A 22,732-nucleotide genomic window follows, 5' to 3' on the forward strand; every position below is an offset into this window, starting at 1 on the left:
ATAAGAAAAATTTCCTCACAATTCAAGCTAGATTAGGCTGCCTGGACAGGTGGTAGGTTCCTCCTCACTAGAACTCTTAAGTGTAACTTCTAGAGGAGATTCCTGCTAAAATATATTGTGAACTAATTGATCAATGTGAGGCTTCTTCCCACTCTTAATAGAATATAGTTGTAGGTATAAATGTGGCTGACATAATTAAATTTGCTTGCCCAGGTGCTTTAAAAAAATAATGTATTAAATGGGAGGTAGAAAGAATATGAAAGAGAATATTTAATATTTTCTATACAGGATTTCTATGCAGAATTGTTCCCTTCAGGCACCTGGCAAGTAGTATTTTTTTTTAGGGGGAGGAGGGGAGGAGGAAAAGTGGAGGACAGGAGAAAATCAGTCAAATGTTAACAGTGTGTGAATATCTCCATGTTGACTGAAGATGAAAGAGCCCAGGGAGAAAACCTATTTAACCTCCTTCCTCCCCCCATCCCCAGCCTGTCACATTCACACTTATAATCCCATCCTCTGTTCTCTCCTAGTATATCACTCAAGAACATTCAGCAGTGTTACTATTTTGCTATGTTAAATCACAGACTCTAACATCTGCTTAGTGGTTGTTTTATTTTTAGTCAGTTGAAAATACTTTTCTTATTTATCTGTCTTTTATTTATTTTCTTACTTTGATTTAATTTATTTTATTTATATATCTTTATCTTCTCTAATTTCTTATTATCACCAACAAGAACAAGCTATTGTCCATTTCCCTCTTACTCCAATATTATAAATGTGTATTTTCTTTCTACATAGTACAGTAGTAGGAACTCACTGACATTTTGACTGGAAAAATATTAATGGAACAGGGCCCACGGTACCAATGATTCAGTCATCTGTCAGTTTGATAAATGGATTAGTGTAAGAGGTTCTCCATTGGGGAAATGCAGCCCATAGGGCTTCAAGCTAATTATATTTAAGTTGTTTAGGACTGCTGGGAAGCAGCATCGAGGCAATTGCTAAAAGCTTTGATTCTGTGTGCACCATTAGACTATGTGTTGAGAAACTCATTACCCTTTCATGCTTGCCTTGGATGGCTTCTAGGAAGCGAACATGAAATTGAGACCAGGAATCAATACCTAAAAAGACATTTTAGTTAGCCTCTGATCCATTTCCTGAATCAGGAATGGCTTGTGATCTCTTATGTAACATGTGTGGAAAAGAAAGATTTAACTGCCTCAAATATCATCCGTCCAAACCTGGACATGATGAAAATGTGCGCTCAGATGTAGCAAGAAGACTTCCGATGGAGATCATTTGCAGTAGATAGCCATGAGCTAATCCAGAGAAAACTGGGAAATGTTGCTCTCCTTTTATAATTTTCTACATGATCAAGTCATATCCATATTCAGAACAGCCTCAGGATTCCATAAAATATCCCAATTAAAGTGACTAGATCTATTGTATGAAGGGACCAATTCATTTTTATTTTTCCCACTAAATTAAAACACATTTATATACATTTATGTCCTAATTCTTTACCCCAAAGTTGTTAACTGTAAACAAGAGTGAAAACTATTCACGAGTTCTGCCATTTATCTCTAAATCATAGAAAACTGTGCTGTGTAATGTTGCATGGGGCATCAAAAAAATGTTTAAAGCAAGCAACAAAGTGCATTTTATTCAAATCAGGTGTGGACTTAGATAGAGACATTATTTCATTCAAATTAGGTATAGACTTGGAAAAAATATAATCAGAATTGACATCCCCACTATTCTTTTCTCCTCAAAAAATTTCCATGGGAAATAACATAATTGGTCTATACCTCAATTTTGTGTTTCATGTACAATTTCAATAGTTCAGTGTCCCCCAGCATTATTCTTGGAGAATTCAATGAGGCAGCTCTAGAGATGAAAGCCACCTGCTGAGGCAATAGTTTATTATGTCACTTCCATTGTATCACAATATGAATTGTCATCAGCTTTTTGGACTTTCATCCCTCAGATGAATGCGTGAGGTTTTCCCATTCACTTACAAAGTCTCTTTTAGCTCTTAAATTATATGGTTCTATGATTAGTCAATAGAGGTTTCGGGCCAGAGATTTCTTTTCTACATATACATTTTGCATCCAAGCCTTATTTTCTTTGTTGTTTACTAAATTATATATCACATCATTATTTATTAAAATACATATTATTATATATTATGTATGAAATGATATATAAATGAAATATTATTTATTTTTAAAATTTCTTCTGTTCCTCTAAGAGAAACAACATGCATGTAATTATTATTATTGTTGTATATTTTGTGCTATAGGTAATATTAATATCATACATAAAAAGTTTTAAAATGTTACTACTTAGGGATGTATTTTGTTTTCTTCAGATGACAAAAGTTATTTAGAGAGAGTAAAGCTTCAATTCATGTTTTTACTTTGCCCATGTGGTTTTTCCCTCATAACTTTACATGACTCATTTCTCTTTCTCCCCTGAACTAATGTGTTCCAAGAGCAATGATATTTACCTCATTATGATCGACAACATGAGAAGCAAGATGCCAAGTCTTTTGATTCTTCCTGCAGACTGTGTAGGCAGTTTGCTGAATCAAGTCTTAGGCAGGTGGTCAAAAGCTTTTACTTGAAATTGTTTGAGTCACTCATTTGTAGAATTTCTCTCCCCTGATGGGAATGGTGGTACTTATTCATTATATTGTAGGTACATCATTTTTATACATCAAAACCAGTCAAGAAAATTTTAAGAGTAACAATATTATATTTTAAGATTGAATTATAGTGTAGCTTTTATTGCTCTTCTGTCTGAGAAGCCAATACATAGGTTCTTAGACAGAAGGTAAGGGTTTAGGGAAGAAAAAGATTGAATTATAACAGGAATAAAACTCAGAATAATTTTGAAATGATCCAAAAGATGGTAAACATATGAGAAAACAGAATGGTCATAATTTGAAAAATATTTTCTTTGTCAAAAATGATTTCAAATGAACTGTATCAGAATATACTGCCATAATATATACCTCTTAAATGGATACTGTAGAGCCAAAGAAGGAACTTTGGAAAGTTCTGCATTTTGATTTTTAAGTTTCCACATCTCTATTAAAATGTAACTTTATAAAATAACTATTACTTCTTAATCATCAAATTCTTTCCTTGTTACTCTTTCTACTTAATTTCTCTGTAGCACATACCATTGTTGACAACTCTTTCCTTGAAATTTTTCTCCTTCTTGACTTCTATTAAAATTTCCTTTTAGTTAGCCTGAGCTTAAACATAGCACCCAGAACGTAGCAAGTCCTTAAAAAAATGTGCTCTCATTCTATCCTTCCATTGGCCTGCCTCTCTAACCCTTTTAAAATTTATTTTATTGACTCCCAAATATGAACTTATTCAAGATTCATTCCTTGAGTTTCTATTCATTGTCTATAATTTCCCTACTGGCAGTTTCTTGACTTTCTAATTTTCCCTTTATTATTCTCTTTAATCTTCCTAAAATGCTAATTTTCTGAGCTTACCTGTTCTCTTTTCTCCTTCCTTAGTCTTTATTTCAGTGAGACTGGTTTTCTCATAACAACAACCAACCTGTAGGTACATTCTCACTTAGGTGCCATTGTTTCTACTCCCTCCCACTAGCTTGAAAGATTACTGATCTCAAATTCAGCATTTTGATTTATTTTTTAAATTATGTTTATTGATTTTTTTAAAAAGTATTAACCATCACTTTACCCTTTATCCCTCCCCTTATAGTAGTCACAAATAATATTTTTTAAGAAAAAAGCGAAAAAGGCATAAAAGCTGTATACCCGATGAGAAAAGCCTAGAAATATGTGCAATGTACAGTACTTGTGGACTCCCTACCTCTGAAAAACTGGGAGTATCTTCTTATAGCTCTTCTTTTGAGAAGAACTCTATGATTTTATATATAATTTATAATAACTATTCTTTATAATTTTGTATCATTCACTATGTGTAACAGTTAAATTAGTTTCTCTACTAAAAGTATTATATTTTATGAGGTTTATTAAAGATTATTAGAATTAAGAAATAAAGAAAATACAAAATAAGAAAAGCATGTGTCTAGGAGGGCTGAATGGCCCATTCAATTTCACTTACTACATCTTGAGAGACATGTGTGCTTAGAAGCGTAAGCAGAGAGAGCCGAAGTAGGCGGAGAGTCAGTTTAAATACAATTTCTGTTCTCGGCCAAGGTGGGAATTCACGTGATATTATAGGGAATTCTGGGAACTGCCAAGGACTTCTGGGGATTGAAGTCTAGGGTTCAAATCTCCATTTTTACATATGTGTATGTGTCCATGTTCTTATTCACATTGTTGTGGTCATTATATCTCTATTGTTTTTTGGCTCTGCTTACCTTACTCTGCATCTGTTCATATGAATCTTGCCTTGTTTCTCTCTATTTATCAAATTAATCATTTCTTAGAATATAGTAATATACCATTATATTCACATACCATAATTCATTTAGCTATTCTCCATTCAATGAACATCTGCTTTATTTCTAAATTTTTGCTATAATAAAAAAAAAGGGCTGCTATAAATATTTTGGTTTATCAGGGGCATCTCTTCTTAATAATTACCTCCTTGGGATGTAAGCCCAGCAATGGAATTTTGGGTCAAAGTATGGGCATTTTAGTCACTTTGTCCGATCCCAAATTGCTTTTCCAAGTGATTGTACCGACTCACTGCTTCATTAATAATATCTGCCTATCTCTCTGCAATTTCAACCGCAACATTGACTGTTGCCATTCTTCACCAATTTTCATATTATTAGGTCAGAGTTATTTTTGTTTGCATTTATGTTACTACTCATGATTTGGAGCATTTTTTCTTGAGGTTCATAGTTTGCAGTTCTTTTCAGAACTGGGTTCCTATCTTTTGACCATTTATGAGGCATGGTGTCTGTAGACACACCTTCATACACACACATAGACACAGAGGTACAAGCTTATAGTTTGCATATCTTGGATACGAAATCCTTATCAGAGAAATTTGATACACAGCTTTTTTCTTCCTCAACTATTATCTTGTTATTCTATTGTCCTTATTCTTTAACTCTGTGAAAATTTCAGATTCATATAATAAAATTTAGTTGTGTCTAACTCTTTGTGACCCTTTTGGGGGTTGTCTTGGCAAAGTAGTCATATTGTTTGGTTAAGAATACATTTCCTAAACAAAGACAAAAGACATGTTATCTCTATATCTTCTGGTTTTTAAAATATTAGCATAGCATAGCCACTTAGAATTTATTGTGGAATATGGTATAAGATGTTGATGTAAAGTCTAATTTTTGCCAGACTGTTTTCTTGCTTTCCCAGCAGTTTTTGTCCTAAATAATTATACTCTGGGTTGTTGAGTTCTCTTTTTCTGATTTTTCCTTGTCTAGTCCATTCCATTGATCCACCTCACTTTTTTTTCTTAAGTGAATAGCAGACAGTTTTGATGACTGTGGTCTTATCAATTTGAGGTCAGAAAATGCCATTCCCCCTTCCCCCCTCTTTTCATAATTTTCTTTGATATTGTAGATATTTTAAAAATGAAATGTATTATTTTATCAGGATCTATAGCAACAGCCTCTTTACACTCATCATCCTTCTTAACCTCTGTGCAGTGATGGCATTATTGGCCACTGCCTCTTTCTTGAATATTTTTTTTTTGAGATATTGGTAAATCCTCTTCTATTATCATCTCCTGAATTCCTTAAAACACATTTTCCCCAGGTTCTAGCTCTTCTATTCTCTGAATGTCTGTAATGCATAGTTTTTCATTCTTTTAGCATATCATATGCTGCCTTGTATAGTTAGACATGTATAAATACTTCCAGTTGGACAGCAAGTCTCTTGAGTTTAGGGACCTACTTTAAATCTTCTTGTGAGCTCCGCAGCAATTTATAAGTGGTTAAAACCCAATAAATAAATGTCTGGTTGAAATAATAAATTTAAGCAGGAAAAGAAAGATAATATTTCTTATATCTTGGAAACCCAATTAACTTCCAAATCTTTCTGCATGTTTATAAAATTGGTATTTTAAAAAGATTTCCTTTAGTAACTTTTCCAGATAAATATTGAACTTAGTATTTTTTTTCTCAAGACAAATTCGTGAGAGAATGACAAAAACAAAGACTCCATGTATACACCAAAATATTTATAGCAGAATTTTTTAATACCAGAGACCTAGAAACAAAGTAGATGCCTCTGTATTGCAGAATAACTGAACAAGTTGTGGTATAAAAATGCAATGACATATCACTGTGCTTTAAGAAAGTCTGAATATGAGGTAGCTAGATAGCACAGTGGATAGAACATTAGCCCTGGAGGTGGAAGGACTTGAGTTCAAGTCTGACCTCAGGCATTTCCTCACAGAGAAGTTTGGCAGAAATTTTAAGAACTGATGCAAAATGAAATAAACAGAACCAGGAAAAACAATAGACACAATAACCTTAAAAATGTAAATGAAAAGGATGAAAACAAATCATTCAAAACTCAGTATTTCAATTATAATGTCCAAACCTCCTTTCCCACCCAACAACCCTCCCCTCTTTGCTGAGGTCAGGTAGTACGATTTAGAATATGGCATATATCAGACATTTTTATTGATCAGTAGATTGATCTTTACTAAACTACTTTCTCCATCCTTTTAAAAATATTTTTTTATAAGAGTTAGCTTTCAGGAGGAGTAGGAAGTCTAGTTAATATAAAAACAAAAGATAACAACAAAAATGCATTTCAAAATAAGTTCATGAGAAGTAATGTGAGGGGCCTCTGGGTGTCATAGTAGATAGAGAGCCCAGCCTGGAATCAAGAGGACCTGGGTTCAAATCTGTGCTCAGACATTTCCTAACTGTATGACCTTGGGCAGTCTCCTAACCCCATTTAGCTACCTCACCCTTTTACCTTTGAGTTGTTACAAAGACAGAAAGTAAAGGTTTAAAAAAAGAAATCATGTGGTATGATGGGATAATTTAAGAGCCCTGGTTTTGAGCCCTTGCTCAAAAACTCTCTAATCTTGTCCAAATCATTGAACTTTCTTAACTTCTTTTCACCTCTGTAATAAGGAATCCTTCCACCTCCCAGTCCCAATCCACATGGATTATAGAAAATATCCTTGTTGTTTGACTCCATCTCCTTTTATTTATAGTGCCATCTGCATCATTCTCTGGAAACGATGCAATCAATGATCAATTGTTTTAATAATGTTGTAATAATAGCTTAACTGCACAGCCAAATAGGACAGGCTCTTGGCGAGTATAGTAACATTAAACATAAGAGATCACTCTTTAACAGTAAAACACAGACAGCTCTGAAGCATCAGAGCACTGAGATGTCAGTGAGTGACTGACTTGAGGGTCACAAAACAGTATCCCAAATTGTCAGTGATAGAAGTTGGAAGGATAGCATTTATTTGACATTCTTTCATCATTTTTAATTAATCAATCACCATCATTCAAGAACATTTTTTATCAGCAAATTTATTAGCTACTTACTAAAAGGTTAGATTTAATATTTTTAAGAATAAATACATTTCCTTCCTTCCCCTCTCTTCTTCCTCTCTTCTTTCTTCCCTTTCTTCCTCCCTCCTTCCCTTCCTTCCTTCCTTCCTACCTTCCTGCCTCCCTTCCTTCCTCCTCCTTCCCTCTCTCCCTTCCTTCCTTCCTTCCTTCCTTCCTTCCTTCCTTCCTTCCTTCCTTCCTTCCTTCCTTCCTTCCTTCCTTCCTTCCTTCCTTCCTTCCTTCCTTCCTTCCTTCCTTCCTTCCTTCCTTCCTTCCTTCCTTCCTTCCTTCCTTCCTTCCTTCCTTCCTTCCTTCCTTCCTTCCTTCCTTCCTTCCTTCCTTCCTTCTTCCTCCCTCCCTCCCTCCCTCCCTCCCTCCCTCCCTCCCTCCCTTGGACTTCCTTCCCCACAGGGAATCTAGTATTCTTTAGCTCTAGAAATAGTTGTTAACTGAGAAACTATCTGGGATTGTTTAGGTTGCTAGGGTACCACTTATTAAATTATTATTTCAGTTCAGCAAAGAGTACTTTACTACTGGACCAAGTAATAAACCTACATTTTGCCTTTGTATAGTGCAACTGATTTCCAACACAATTACTCTAACGTGGTCTGTGTATGTGATGTGATGGGGTGAGGGGGAAAGGGGTCTTTTTTTGTTGGCTTCCATTTTAGAGGAAAGAGATTCAGAAGGGCATAGTGGATAGAGCGCTGTAATTGGAGTCAAGTATGCCACCGTTGAAGTGCCGCCACTCATGCGTATGGGCAGAGGGACCCTGGCCACCACTGACCTGCCCAGGGCCCTAGACAATTCTCTCAAATTTCATGTTTCAGGGAGGACTTTGCTCACTTGATCCCAGTGTCAGGGATATCACAGCTCTCTTCCTTGTTCTCCTGTTTTAAAATTGGGAGGCGTTTCCTCTATTCTGTCCCTGCATCAAGCACCAAAGGAGTAAAGCAGGTGGCCCCATGGATAGAGTGCAGGTCTCAGATTCGGAAAGGTGTGAGTCTTGCCCCAGAACAGAGTTTTCCTTTGTTGTTCAGTTGTTTTTTCAGTCGTATCTGACTCTTTGTGACTCCATTTGGTGTTTTCTTAGGAAAAGTACTAGAGTGGTTTACCCTTTCTTTCTCCTGCTCATTTTACAGCTGAGGAAACCAAGGCAAACAGGGTTAAGGGACTTGCCCAAGACCACCCAGCTAGTACGTGACTGGGGCCAGATTTGAACTCCTGATGTGAGACCTGGTGCTTTTCCCATTGTCCCATCTCGCTGCCCAGAGCCGGACTAGCTGCTTTGTAGTTTACTCGGGTGATCCTCTAACCTCCCTGGGCTTCCTTCTGCTCGCTCTTCCTTGGATGAAGGCAGCATCTGCCTTTCAGGAGGAAACAGGCGGGGGTTTCAGTTTCTGTAATACCTGACGGCTCCTGAATCACTCATTTCAGGGCTCGCCCCCAACCCTGAAAGGCTCTCCAGCGACTCGTTTCCAGGGTTCCAACAGGTGGCAACCCGCTAAGAATGCGGGCTGTGTGCTCTGCCCCAAGACTGGCAGTGACTGCTTGTGCCTCTCCCACGGACAGACCGGCCCCTCTCCAGGGAACAGCCCGTGAATGGGATCCCAGAACACTGAGAGCATTCACGGGGAGAGGGGAAGTCACAGGGCTGTCCGAGCCACAAGCGGCTGCTTGTCCCCGAGGGAGGCACTGCCTGTCTCGCGCCTCCAGCCAGTGGGGACGGGGCTTCTGGGACAGCAGGGGCTGGATGTCCGGCAGCCGCAGGTCCCCCGCAATGCCTTCTAGAAGATGGCTTCTCCTAGCAGGGTCCACCTCCCGCACAGGTCTTTGGGGCGGCCGGCTATTAAAGCATCATCCTTTGAGCTCTGAATACAGGCATTCCTCCGAGATATCTTGGCTTCGGTCCCAGACCACCATGATAAATTGAGTCACAAGAATTGTTTGGTTTCCCAGTAAATATAAAAGTCACTTTTACACTATCTGAAAGTATAAGCACAATAGATTATTAGGTATACAATAATATTGTATATAATCATATATTCTATTATATTAAGAATACATGATTTTATCTGATATATCATTATACTATTAAGTATACAATAATAATTAAAATGTGTATATAATATGCTATATTTTATAATATATTATTAGATGCTGTTAAATAAATTTAATAATTTAATACATATTAAGTATTATTAGATGTTGTTTAATATTAATGTCCTTATATTATAATCATAGAATAAGTATCATTTCTAAAAAAGACAGCATGTGTATCTAAATTTAAAAATACTTTGTTGCCCCAAATGCTAGCCATCATCTCGTTCTTCAGCGAGGTGTAAGACTTTCGCTGGTGGCAGGTCTCGCCTCATTGTTGATGGATGCAGACTGATCAGGGTGGTGGTTGCTGAAGATTAGGATGACTATGGCAATTTTTTCAAATAAGACAACCATGAAATTTGCTGTATCCATTGGTCACTTGAACCCTTAGAACTTTCACTTGAACATTGTTGAGTTACTAATTGGCCTCGTTTCAATATTACTGTGTCTCAAGGAATTCAGAGTCCCAAAGACAGGGTGACAGGCAGGGAATAGCGGGTTGGTAGAACAGTCAGAACAAACACAACATTCATTAAATTCACAGCTTTATAGGGGTGCAGTTTGTGGCACCCTCAACACAATTACAAGTGTCACATCATGGCCGATCATTGTAACAGATGTAATAAGAGTGAAAAAGTCTGAATTATTGTAAGAATTACCAAAATGTAGCAAAAAGACACAATTTGAGCACACGCTGGTGGGAAAGTGGTGCTGATGGACTTGCCCTCTGCAGGTTGTCCCAAATCTTCAATTTGTAAAAAACACAATTTCTGGGAAACACCGTAAATCAAATCATGATCAACGGAGAAATGCCTGTATGTGCCACGCACTTTTTACTAGAGGGATACCGATAAAGACAAGAACGTGAGCCCTGCCCTCAAGAAGTTCACATTCTAATGGGAGGGGAAACATGTAAGCTGGTATATCTTAAGATATATACAAAGTAAGCGGAAGGTAATTTCAGAGGTAAGGGAGGATGGGTGCAGAAATGCTCCCTTGCAGAAGATGAAATTTGGCCTGAGTCTAGAAGGAAGCTGGGGAACCTAAAAGGCAGAGAAGTAAGGAGGTAACATATTCCACTTGTGGGGATCAGCAAGTAAAAAGGCATGGAATCCCAAGTGTGTGAAGTAGCAAATATGCCCAGATAAAGAGGAATATTATTGCAGCAGAAAGAACAATTAGAAGACTACTGTGATATTAAGGGTTTGAAAGGTGATGATAGCCAATAGTATTGTGGTATTCAGTGTAACTGAAGAGAGGAACTTAGAGATGTCGAAATGACCAAAGATTAGATGTGAAATAAAATAAGAATTAGATATGAAATGAAAGAAATGACATAACAGATTAGATATGTGGGTGAAAATGAGTAAGAAGTCAGGGGAAACAGTGAGGCAGTGATCACAGGTGACTTGAAAATATATACAATGATAATAATAACAACAGTAGTAAATTTGGGAAGAAAAAAGAATTGAGTTCAATTTTGGACATTTGAGTTTGAAATACCAATGGGACATTGAATTTAAATATCTGAAAGGCACTTGTTGAGGCTAGGACAAGATATATAGATCTGGAGATCCATGTGTATATATAATATATAGATATTATAGATATAATTATCTGCAAAGATAAGATAATTAAACTCCTAAGAGCTGACAGCATGACTAAATGAGATAGTATAAAGCGGAGTTCTTAACCCGAGATAGATTTTAGGAGGTACGTGACCTTGGATGGTTAAAAAGAAATTTACATCTTTTCTTGTCTCTAACCTCTAATGGAAATTTGGCATTTCCTTCCATTAAGAATGTAAGCAGTCCCATTTAAGTAAATCACAGGCGTATAGTGATATCTGGCTTGTTGAACACTAGAAATCCTATTTTCAAGTCACATCGTAACTGTTTCAATACCTCTAAATATCGCTGACACTCGTGGCTACTTCAAAATTGCTATAGTTATTAAGCCCAGCTTTAGATTAGAATACAATAATGTCTTCGTGTTAGTAACTAACTAGCCAGTGTTAGTAAGAGTAGTAGCTGGATAGAGATTCAGCCGCTGAACAGTGAGACAAGTAAGAGGAACCAGAGAGACGATTGTTAGGAAAACATAGCACGAAGGGTATCCAGCAGGAGATGGTGATGGAGTGTCAAAGCAATTCCATGGTCCTTAGCTGTCAGACTGTTGTCCCCTCCAAAAATTTACCCCCACCCCAATATTCCATGGAGCAGGCCAGAATAGGGGTTCTTGGGTGTGTAGGGCAGGAGGCGTGAGGAGATGTAGATGGGAAGAGCTGAGAACACCTCCAATTCTTCTTCTGCTTTGGGAGTGAGTAGTAGATAACAGAGTGGAGGAACAACCTTTAAAGAGTACTTTCCTCTTTTCCTTCTCCCTAATGACTAAATGTGCCGTGACCCTGGCAGAATGGAGCAGTGAGGATGCTAGAGATGGGGAGAGAGATAGGGATCTCTGCTAGGGACGGGGCAAGTAGAAAAAAAGAACTGCAAACTGGCTAGGAGGGCTTGGCGACTGGGATGCCTGAGTAACCAGAAGGGACATCTTGAAAAACTCAAGCATGTTTCAGGAGAAGACTGGCTTTGCTGAGGGAGGTCATAGTTACTAGCAATGCACCACTTAAAATCCTGGCTAAGATTGATGTGGCAGATTGAAAGGAAGGTTGTGGAGGGGAATTAGTCATCCTTTTAGGATTCACTAAATGACTTGCTACTTATCACCGAGGAGAGAAGCTAAAAGAAACCTTGAAAGTCATTGAGACTAATCCTCTGATTTTACAGGTGAGGTTACTGAGGCCAGAGCTGGGACTTTGAAGACTTTTACATTTGTGTGTAGCCTACTCATTATTTCAAAATGCCCGTCTGTTATAAAATAAAAATCCAATCTGTATGGTTGTGGATGACAACATATTTAATCATTTCAATAAGGGGTTGATTTTACTCTTTAAAAAAAAAGTCTTAATTTTGTAGGGTTCTCGCATATAGTAATGGAATGTTGTAATTTTGCATATATTCTCATCATGAGAAACTTTATTAAAAGATATTTTAATTATGAAAAATTTAAAGCTGTTTATCATTTTCAGAGTATATAAAACATCCAAATTTCTTTTAAAAACATATGTAAGTTTTTCACTTTTCAAATAATTTTTTCAGTTTTGCATACAACTCAAAATAATAATGCCTTTTATTATGATGTTTCTTTCCCCCCCCAAAAAAAATCTAAATCATCTCTAATAGGAAAAGAGAAAAATTTTAAGATAACATTAGAAGAAATGAAGAATCAATCAATTTGTAACCTTTTCCCAAGTTGTTACTGGATTTCCTGTTCAGTACAATAAATAAAAAAGAATTAGCATTGCTGTCTGAATAATGGATAACTAGCCAACCTTAAAGGCAGGATGAACCCACCTCTGACATCTACTTTCTGAGTGGTGATTGGCCATTTCATTGCCCCCAGGCAACTCTCTACAATTATAAATTATAGTCTAGTTGAAAAGCTTCTGCATTGGAGTTTCCCAGACCCTTATGAAAACAGAGATCCTAGCCCCTCTCCCCTTCAGTAAATGAATGTCTATGCACATTGGTTATATTAGATCAACGACCACATCTTGGCACACTTCCATTCAGCTTTTTTCAGGTCATTAACATTCATTTTTTAAGCTTCAGTTATACAGGATTTTGTATTAAGCTTATTATATTGTGTTTAAAAAATAATCTGTTACAGAAAAGCTTTAATTGGAATTTGGAGGGAACAGGATACTTTGGTTACTGTAGTATTCTGATTAATTAGGGAAATTTTTTTTCTTTTGGCCCACATTGCATTTTCCCCTTGAAATGCATTAATATTCTTCTGCCTTTAGCAAGTATAGGAGGGTGGATATTATTTTAATATTTCTGAAATTCATTATGCTACAAGTTCATGATTCAGAGGATGAATTTTTGTGGTTGTATTCTGTGAGGGCAGAAGTAGTCTTTTAATGTCCCTTCACAACTCCCCTCCCACCAGTGCATATAGTTGATAATCAAATAAAAGTTTTGTTATTAAATCAGAGAGGAAACATTCTAACTTTGGAGCCAGGAAAACGTGGGTTCAAATCTTGGCTCTGGCAGAAAAGTGGCAACCCTGGCAAGGCAACTCTAAAACTGGAATTGGGTTTCATAGAGGGAATTTCCTCACTGACGGAGTTCCTTATTCTGATATTGTACTGTCACATTTGATAAGTTTAGTATTAATCATACTGTTTCTCCAGCATTTGGATGGGAGACTGGGTTGGCACATCTCCAGAGAAATAGAATTGGGAGCATTCTGGAGCAGCCACTGAGGATTTTCTCTTCTCCCTGGCTTCTTTCTTTCTCTGAAGCTGGAATATGGTCGTCAGATCCCCTAATAAGAGCAGAGACAAGAAATTCAGTCAATCCACAAGACAAGACTACCATTATACATTGGTGACCTCCAGGTCACTGGAAAGCCCATCCATCTAAAGCTTTTTCCTTCCATCCTCTTTCTGCTCTGCCTGAAATTCCCAGCTTTAGAACTATACCTGTCATTGTGTTCTAATGTTAAAATGCAAATAGATTATGTTCCATCAACACCTTTTTGGAAATTAGTTAATCAGATTAATTATTCTGGGGAAACAAAGCCTTGAGGGGAGGAAGTGAAGGAGAGGAAAGGGGAAGAATTATGGGCAGGGTTGGGTGAGGAACACCAGGAGGTAGCATGAGAACCCAGGGGTCAAAAGAGAAAGAGTGATTTTGGAGAGTATGTTTTGGGTATAGGTATACCTTTTTCCTAGAACTGTTCTGCTCTGGAACCAATAGTAAGTCTGAATTGTAAGACAAAGGGTAAGGGCTTATGGGGAAAAAAAGAAATAACATGAAACTTTATAATTTAACACAAAAACAAAATTGAAAAAAAACTTGGGGATATACTAGAAATTACTTTTCTTGATGTAGACATATACCTGACTGGTTCTGACCTTAAAGACAGTTCCTAGGACCACAGCTTTAGATCTAGAAGACACGGCAGACCTTCATTTTATAGATGAAAAAAACTTGAAGCTTAGAGAGTTTAAGAAATTTGGAACAAAATTTGACTTAAGCTGGTATGATATGTGAACTCAGGGCTTCCGGACTCCAAGTCTAATGTTTTATCCATTATACCAGTACGATGTGATATTCTTCTAAAACATATTTAAAATAATTTCCTTCTGGAAAGAATGATTCCTTTTCAGTTATTAGTAAATGAAATGATCACAGTGGGTTGTTAAACTACTAAGAAGGGACAAAAATTTGTCTTTATTTTGAGTATTGAAAATCTTTCCAGTTCTAAATTCATGATCTTGTTAAAGAAATGAATGGGACAGAATTTAGAAGCAGAAAGAATTTTTGGTGCCTAAGAGAGGGTGTGTGTGTGTGTGTGTGTGTGTGTGTGTGTGTGTGTGTGTGTGTGTGTGTGTAAATGGATGAAGAAATAGATGGATGGGTAGATATTGCCAAATTGAAAAGTGGAAAATTTGATAAAAGAGGTACAAATTGTTTTTGTTGTTATTGTTCAATAATTTCAGCATTATTAAGAAACAACTTTGAAAGACTTAACTATAATTAATAGTGACCAATTGTCTCTAACCGAGGGCTTTTTCTCTCCAGGCACAGTGCACTATTTTTGGATTCTGCTATCTCCAGGGATTTTTAGAAGGCATCCCCATCGAATGGGGAAGGAATCCCATATAGGAGATTTAGGTGAGTCTTATTTCAACCCTAGTCTCATTAATCCTTGGGTCTTTTGAAGGAGAGAAACCAAAAAAACTTCCTTTGGGGTTCCTGTAGCCTCTGAGGGATGCTATCAACCTTGAGTTTTTGATACCCCAATAGATTTTGGGAATTACACTCATGGAATTGGGATATTCTTCATGCCATTGAGAAGGAATTTTAAAAATTACTTTATGATTCTAATGAAAGAGAATATTCTTTTTTATCTCTAAAGGGATGGTAGAGATACCATAATGGAGAAAAAGAAAGTGGGGTTCTCTGAGGAAGCCTTTTTTTACAGAAATCATCCTTGCATACCTCCTATATTTTAATGGGTTGTTTTTATTTTAGATTATAAAACCATTTTCCTGGAGTCTGTAGTGATGCCCTTAATACCTATCTAGGCTCTTTTGTATCTTTGTTATAGAGCTAAACCAGTCATTGAATCATATAGTTGTCATTTGAAAAAAAAATTATTAGAAGTGCTTTTATCCAACCTTTTCATTTGTGACATGAAGAGATGGAATCCTAGAGAGATTCGTTGACAACCAAGATCATACAGAATTTACAAAGAATTTGCTGGATTTCCTACTCTCACTCTAAAGTGAGCCTTCTATCATCACACTATAATGTCTCAGAGTTCCCTAGCTCTCAATTTACTTGAACTGCAATTTTTTAAAATTTAATTTAAGTGTTGATCAGCAAAAACCTTTTTTCTCCTTTCTACACTTCCTTCATTGGAAAAAAAAGAAAAAAAATCAAAACGAAGGCCCTTGCAACAAATAAAGTCAAACAAAAGAAATTGTGCGATGGCTATGTTGGGGGAATGGGCAGGCGTGTGTGGGTATGTGTGCAATATAATAAAAAAAGAAGCTACTTGTCTTTATTTTTTTGTTTGTTTTAAGTATCCTATTATTGATTCCTTTAATTAGTTACTGTTGTATTTCCAGTTGAATTTATTTGAGCTAAAATAAAAGAATATTTTAGTTGATTACTTGCTGGCAGAATAATGTTTCTCTCCCTTAAGACATTCATATTTCATTTCAGAATGAAATTCCAAAATTCCAAAACCAACTCCTTCCCACTCCTCTCCACCGAGCCTCTACTCAATCTGTTATTTATTGAGTAAGTTAACCTGTTGTCTGAATTAGAAAACTAATAAACAAAACCCAATGGAGTTATCTTTTTATTTAAACTATCAACTCCTTGCCTTCATCGTGTTGGTCCCACATTCCCACATAACACCCAGCCCAAACTCTAAGAAATTTCCTTTTCCATCCTTTAGGCATGAACGTGAATTGTCATTGAGTTTTCCCCTACCCTGGCTATCCAAAGTCAAAAGACTGGATTCACCCTGTCCTGAGAGGTCTTGTTTGTTCAGGCTCCCGATTAAATAAGTCAATCCTAATATCTGTGGAACATGGAATTTGCTTGGTGCTTATGTTGCTCTGCGTACCGCTTTTCTCATGATCCCTGTAATCAAAAGCAAGCCCAAACCCTATGACGTAAGTGAATCTCTCTTTTAATCCCATGTCTGTAAATCAGATAAAGGGAAATATTATTAAAGCCTGAGTGCGTCATAAAAATGAAGGGCGCTGACTCGGGAGACTGTCTTTGTCCTAACAAAAGTCCCTGAGCCCTCTCTTTCCTTTTTATTCTCTGAAAACAACCACCACTACCACCGCCTTCATACGTCTACGTAGTCTCTATAAAGCTGAAGCGCGTCCCAAAGAGTAGAACCTGCTCTGTACCTGTTTAAGGAGAACGTTTGAAATCCCCTCGTCGAGGATATTAGTACGTTGAGTTTAGCCTCTGATTCTTCAGGGAAATAGAATGAAACAGAGAAGTCAAGTGATGGATGGGCTCGATGCAGGGCTGTTTGCAAACAGTGATATTTTACAAAGGAGTTGATAAAGCTGGGAGCCATCCTGTGCCATTCTGACACGTTTATGATTGTACGATAAGATTACAGCATCCGCCGTAGAGCCGCGCCGTATTTAAATACATCTCTACATGCCTTTATCTGCTTCGTAACAAGGCGTTTGAAAATTATTGATCTGTGCCAAGTGTAGAGTTCAGTGCGTTTTATTCGTATCTTGCACTACTTCAGCTCGATTCCAGGTGGGTACATCCGACCACAGGCTTTCTCAGAGTTTGTTGACTACAAGCTCATTTATTTAGCGTTCGAAGGGACTTGAGAGGTTATTTAGTTCATTCCTCTCATTTTACACATTGGCACAAGGTGGAAGTGATAACTCTGGGCAAGTCACTTAACCTTCTGCCTCAGTTTTGTCATCTGTAAAATGAACTGGAGAACAAAATAGCAAACCATTCTTTGCCAAGAAAATTCCAAATGGGGTCACAAAGAACCAGATACAATTAAAACAACCGAACAACCAGATGACCTGTATTTGAATTCAACTTTAGATTTTTCATCTCTAAAATGAAGATAATAGGTCTTTCTTCATAGAATTGTTGTGAGGATCAGATGAAGTCATAGATATAAACAATTAATTATTAATATTTATTATTTTATAATAATATTTATAGTTCTATGTTATATTAATTTAGATTATTATATACTATACCATATATTATATACTATATTATATATCATATTATCTTATATCTTATTATATACTATATTCTGTATTATATATTATATATTACATCATGTGTTAAATTACCTTATATCTTATTATATACTATATAATGTATTATATTATATCATGCATCATATCTTATATAGTATGTATTATATCATATTATGTCATGAATTATATTGTATATTATATGCTATATAATATATTATATTACCTTATATCTTATATACTACATAATATATTATATTATATATTATATCATGCATTATATCTTATATAGTATGTATTATATTATGTCATGCATTATATTATATATTATATGCTATATGTTACCTTATATCTTATATACTATTTTTATTATATTATATTATTATATATTATATTATGTATTAGAGTTATTTTTGAGTCATGATAATTATTTATTAGTAGTATATGTAAAACCTTGAAAACATTAAAGAATTCTCTAAATGCCAACTCTAATTTTCATTTCTAGCACTGAGTATTGCATTCCCATTGCCATCACCTTAGATCAGGTCCACATTACTCTCCACCTGGATTTTTATAATAACCACCTCACCGATCCTCCGCTGCTCCCAAGGTCCCCACTTCTCAGAGCCATCTGAACAACGCTGCTGAAATAACGTTTGCACTATGTCCGTCTGATCCCTCCAGCCCCCTGCTTTTAGAACATCAGTTCTGGAGGCAGTGAACATGGCTCTGGATTGAGAGCCAAGTCTAGAGAGAGAAATCCTGGCTCCACATATGACCCTGATACTTCCTTGCTGTGTGACCCTGGACAAGTCACTTAACCCTCCATTGCCTAGCTCTTACGGCTCTTCTGCCTTGGAGCCAATACACAGTATTGATTCTAAGACAGAAGGTGGGGGTTTTACTTATTTAAACAAAACAGGCAAACATCCATGGTACCCCATTATCTTACAAAAAATATATGGCGTATATACCTGGTATTCAAGGCTGTCCACAGTCTGGCTCTTTCCAGTCTTAGGTACACCTCTAATTATTTAATACTGCCCCAGCCTTACCCTGCCAGGTCCTGCTTCCATCCTTTAGGGGTGCACGTTGCCCCTCAGGTAGCCAACTTTTCCGTGCCCGTCCCAGCCACAATTTCCCTCATGAAGCCTCAACTCTCCGCCACACTCTTCTTCCCTCTTCTAGATGCACATTATCCTGCTTTCATCAAATCTCATTAGCCACTTTGACTTGTCCCAAGTACTCACGACAACCCTAAAATTGAAGCCACCCGCCCTGAGCTGTTTGCAATAATAGTTCTCTTGGCCAGAAAGAGAGAAGGGCAAAGATCTCACTTCCAGCAGGTATGGAAAGCCAGTGGAATTGTTCAGACCTGCATAGAATGTGTAACTTTTTTCTATTTATCCAAGGCAAGTGATTGTCATCTATGTTCAAGATGCAGGCTTGTCTCCTTTAAATTAAGATAAAGAGGATTGAAGAATACCTCTGTAATCTCCAGATTATCAGGGAATCTTGCAGTTTTCCTTTTAAAAAATAAGTAAGAATTTCAAGGAGAAAACAAAAAGGGGAGGGGGAGACCAGACACTTAGAACTAAGCAACCAATAAGAACGATCCACCTAAGTTTTGAAAAAGCATTTGACAGTCCTTTGCCTTTTTTGGCAACCAAGATGGTAGAAAATGGGCGAGATGACAGTGCAACTTGTCCCTTCAGTATTGATTATAGGGCTGAACCCCCTAAGTAGTAATGGTTAACTTGGAAGAGAGATAGACTAGAGGTACAAAATCAAACTTACTTTATACACAGCCGGTGTGGGAATTTATTTTCCTTAAATACTGTATACTTATTTGTTAAAAAAGGATGATTTTAAAGGGAGGATAAGAGATAAGGAACATAATACTGAAATAAAGGAAGAAGGGAAAGAGCAGAAATAAAGAAGGAAGGGAAAGAGAGAGGAAGAGAGAGAGGGAAGATGGAGGAATGGAATGGAATGGAATGGAATAGAATAAAGTGAGTTAAAAAAAACTTTTTTAAAAAGAGCAGAAGGAAGCTCAGAAGAGGATACTGAGAAGTTTAGACCATCAAGTGGTGGTGGGAATTGAATGAACAATGCTGATTCCATCTTGTGACTCAGTTCTGTTCCTTTCTCTCAGTTCCCTTTTTATTCAATTATGGCCTATAATAAGTAAAGAGAACTTTATTTAATTATGGGAATAGTCAAAAAACTTTATTGCATTATTGGAACCCAGTCCTGTGTGACTGGGAAGCTAGACCACTTCTTCCTACTGCTTAGAGACCCTTAACTAAGGGCTCAGATTATGATGTTTGCCAGAAACCCATTCAGAGCCCAAGACTGATGCAAGAGGTTTTCTCACAATTATACATCTCAAGCAGCCCATATATCTTATCTGAAAACTGGCCCCATACTGGTCAATCAGTTACTCTTGCCATGTTCCTTTGATTGTCTTCAGACACTTGAGAGAAATGGGGAACCTTTTTTCTGATTTCAGGAAATTATACCTGTGGGCTTTCTTCCTCCCAACTTGGAATATCTCTAATCTTTCCTCCAATTAGAAACCAGATTATCTAATTTTGTATCCTGGTCAATAATTTTGTTTTAAGTAATTGATCCTATTTGATAAAACTAAAGGTCAGTTTTAGACTTCATCAAAAATCCTTATTTTGATGATTTGGAATCTGTATTCTAACAGGGTCTCCACCATTCTAGAAAGTATGGCCCCAGCAACAGACTCCAGCCTACCTAACTGATGCTCAGCACTAATGTAGGTTGGCCACTTTTGTTATGGATTCTTTGGTTTCGGCAACCTATGAAATGAAGAAGATTCCAAATAAACTCATTCTTATTTCACCCTTTTTTATTCACTACTAAGAGAAGTAAAGTACAAATGGTGCAGAAATGCCAAACTATACTTTTTTGACTGTCTATAAACATGAACAACTGTTGACCCTGTCAGTTTAAAATTCTCATCGAATTATGAATGAAAGGCCAAATATTTGGCTTGAAGAACTAGATAATAATCATTTTGACATCCTTGATGTAAGTAAAACCAGTGAAAAAGTATAAAGGACACCTACACCGATGGTTATACCATTTATAAAAATGTATGATCAAGGAGAAAAAAAGATTGATCAGTAAATGTGTAACTTCATTGGTGTCCATACGATGTTAAGAAAACAAGAGGTAAGACCTCTGTTTAATGGATCCTCTGTGAAGGATTTATAGGAGAACACAGACAAGAGTCACAAAGAATCAGTGGGCAAAAACAAATTGGAAATTATATTGTTGGACAAGTTTCCAACCAGATAAACTCATAGATCTATCAGAGCACTAGAGTAGGGATAAATGAAAAGGTAGAATTATGCAGCCAGGTGGCACCAGGGCCCAGAGTCAAGAAGGCTTGAGTTTAAATGTGGCCTCAGTCCCTAGATGTGTGACCCTGGGCAAGTCACTGACCCCTGTTTGCCTCAGTTTTCTCATCTTTAAAATGAGCTGGAAAAGAAAATGGCAAACCACTCCAATATCTTTGCCAAAGAAACTCCAAATGGGGTTATTAAGAGTCAAAAAGAATGATCCTAAAACACAGTTGGCTGCCTCTGGAGATGACGGATTTCTACTCATTTGCTTTCTTAAAAAGAAAAAAAAAAGGCTGGATAACCATTTCCTCTGTATATGGTAGGAAAGGATTCTTACGGTCCTAAAGTTACAATTAGGAAAAATGTCAATATAAAGCTTCTGATGTATAACCACGACTATGAATGCAATTGTATTAGTAATTGCATTGAGATAGAACCCAAGATTTAAGAAAGGTATCTGTGCTAGAATCAATAATTTGGGGATACTGAAGGAAAGAAGAGGTTATAAATTCCTATAAATGTGGAGATGAGAAGAGTGACTTTAAACTCACGGACATAGCCCATGAAATTTTACTGGGAAAACTATAAAATGAGTTAATGAAAATGCTAATTGGTACTTTAAAGGTGACAGCGAAGAAATAATAAATAAATAAATGTGTGTATGTATATTTGTGTGTGTGTGTGTATAAATATATAAATAAAAGAGAGAGATAAAAGGTTGTGTGTTTTCTAAACATGATGTTAATGGCTATCTGTTTTTTAAACCAGTGCAGACTCAGTAATCATGCCTTTGAAATATTTAAAAAGATCTAAAAACTATAAATGGAACTTTATAGTGAGCAACCAATAAAGTACAGACATATTAGTAAATCTCTTGGCCCCCCCTTCATCATCTCTAAAAGGAAGGGGTCATACGTGATGGGTCGGAGTCCACCGACTGTCCAGCTCTCCCCGCTGGCTCCCAGGAGCCGTGGCATGCCCAGCGGCCACATCCTGGTCAGACTGTCTGTCCTCAAACCCAGGGATGAATCAGGGGATGCCTACGCTAAGCGTGTCAAGATTTCCCCTGGTGGAATGGTCAGACGAGACTAGTTTGTTTCAGCAGCCATGAAGGGAGCTAGAAGCAAGTGCCACAGAGTGCTTAAAGCTTGGCCAGTCATCCAAGACGCCAGCGATTATCTAGCGCATCCTGGGCCATTGCAGGGCTTTTGTTCCGCCATTGGATGACCGACTGACAGAGCGAGATGAACAATTCTGCTCCACGCATGGGCCAGTCCAGCCTGTGATGCCTTGGGTGCTCTCTGGAAACAAAGCACCTACAACAATCATTTTTTAATGTCAAGTACAACCCATTCTGTGCACAGGGAGCCATAACTGCCCTGATGTTTCCAAGGATACAGTGAAC

General features: G+C 37.0%; 1 protein-coding gene across 6 annotated transcripts in view; it reads left to right on the forward strand.

Moving 5' to 3' along the window:
* Positions 1 to 22,732, forward strand: part of TBL1X (transducin beta like 1 X-linked) — a 364,349-nt gene that overhangs the window by 212,681 nt on the left and 128,936 nt on the right. For 4 of the 6 annotated variants that reach the window (XM_056808017.1, XM_056808015.1, XM_056808014.1 and 1 more), the window contains one exon: positions 15,258 to 15,350. The exons of the other annotated variants lie outside the window; for them this stretch is intronic. The gene's annotated coding sequence lies outside the window, so the exon portion shown is untranslated. The remainder of the gene's footprint in view (positions 1 to 15,257; positions 15,351 to 22,732) is intronic. 6 annotated transcript variants of the gene reach the window in all.

The sequence above is a fragment of the Monodelphis domestica genome, chromosome 8, assembly GCF_027887165.1.
Source record: "Monodelphis domestica isolate mMonDom1 chromosome 8, mMonDom1.pri, whole genome shotgun sequence".
Taxonomy (NCBI): Eukaryota; Metazoa; Chordata; class Mammalia; order Didelphimorphia; family Didelphidae; genus Monodelphis; species Monodelphis domestica.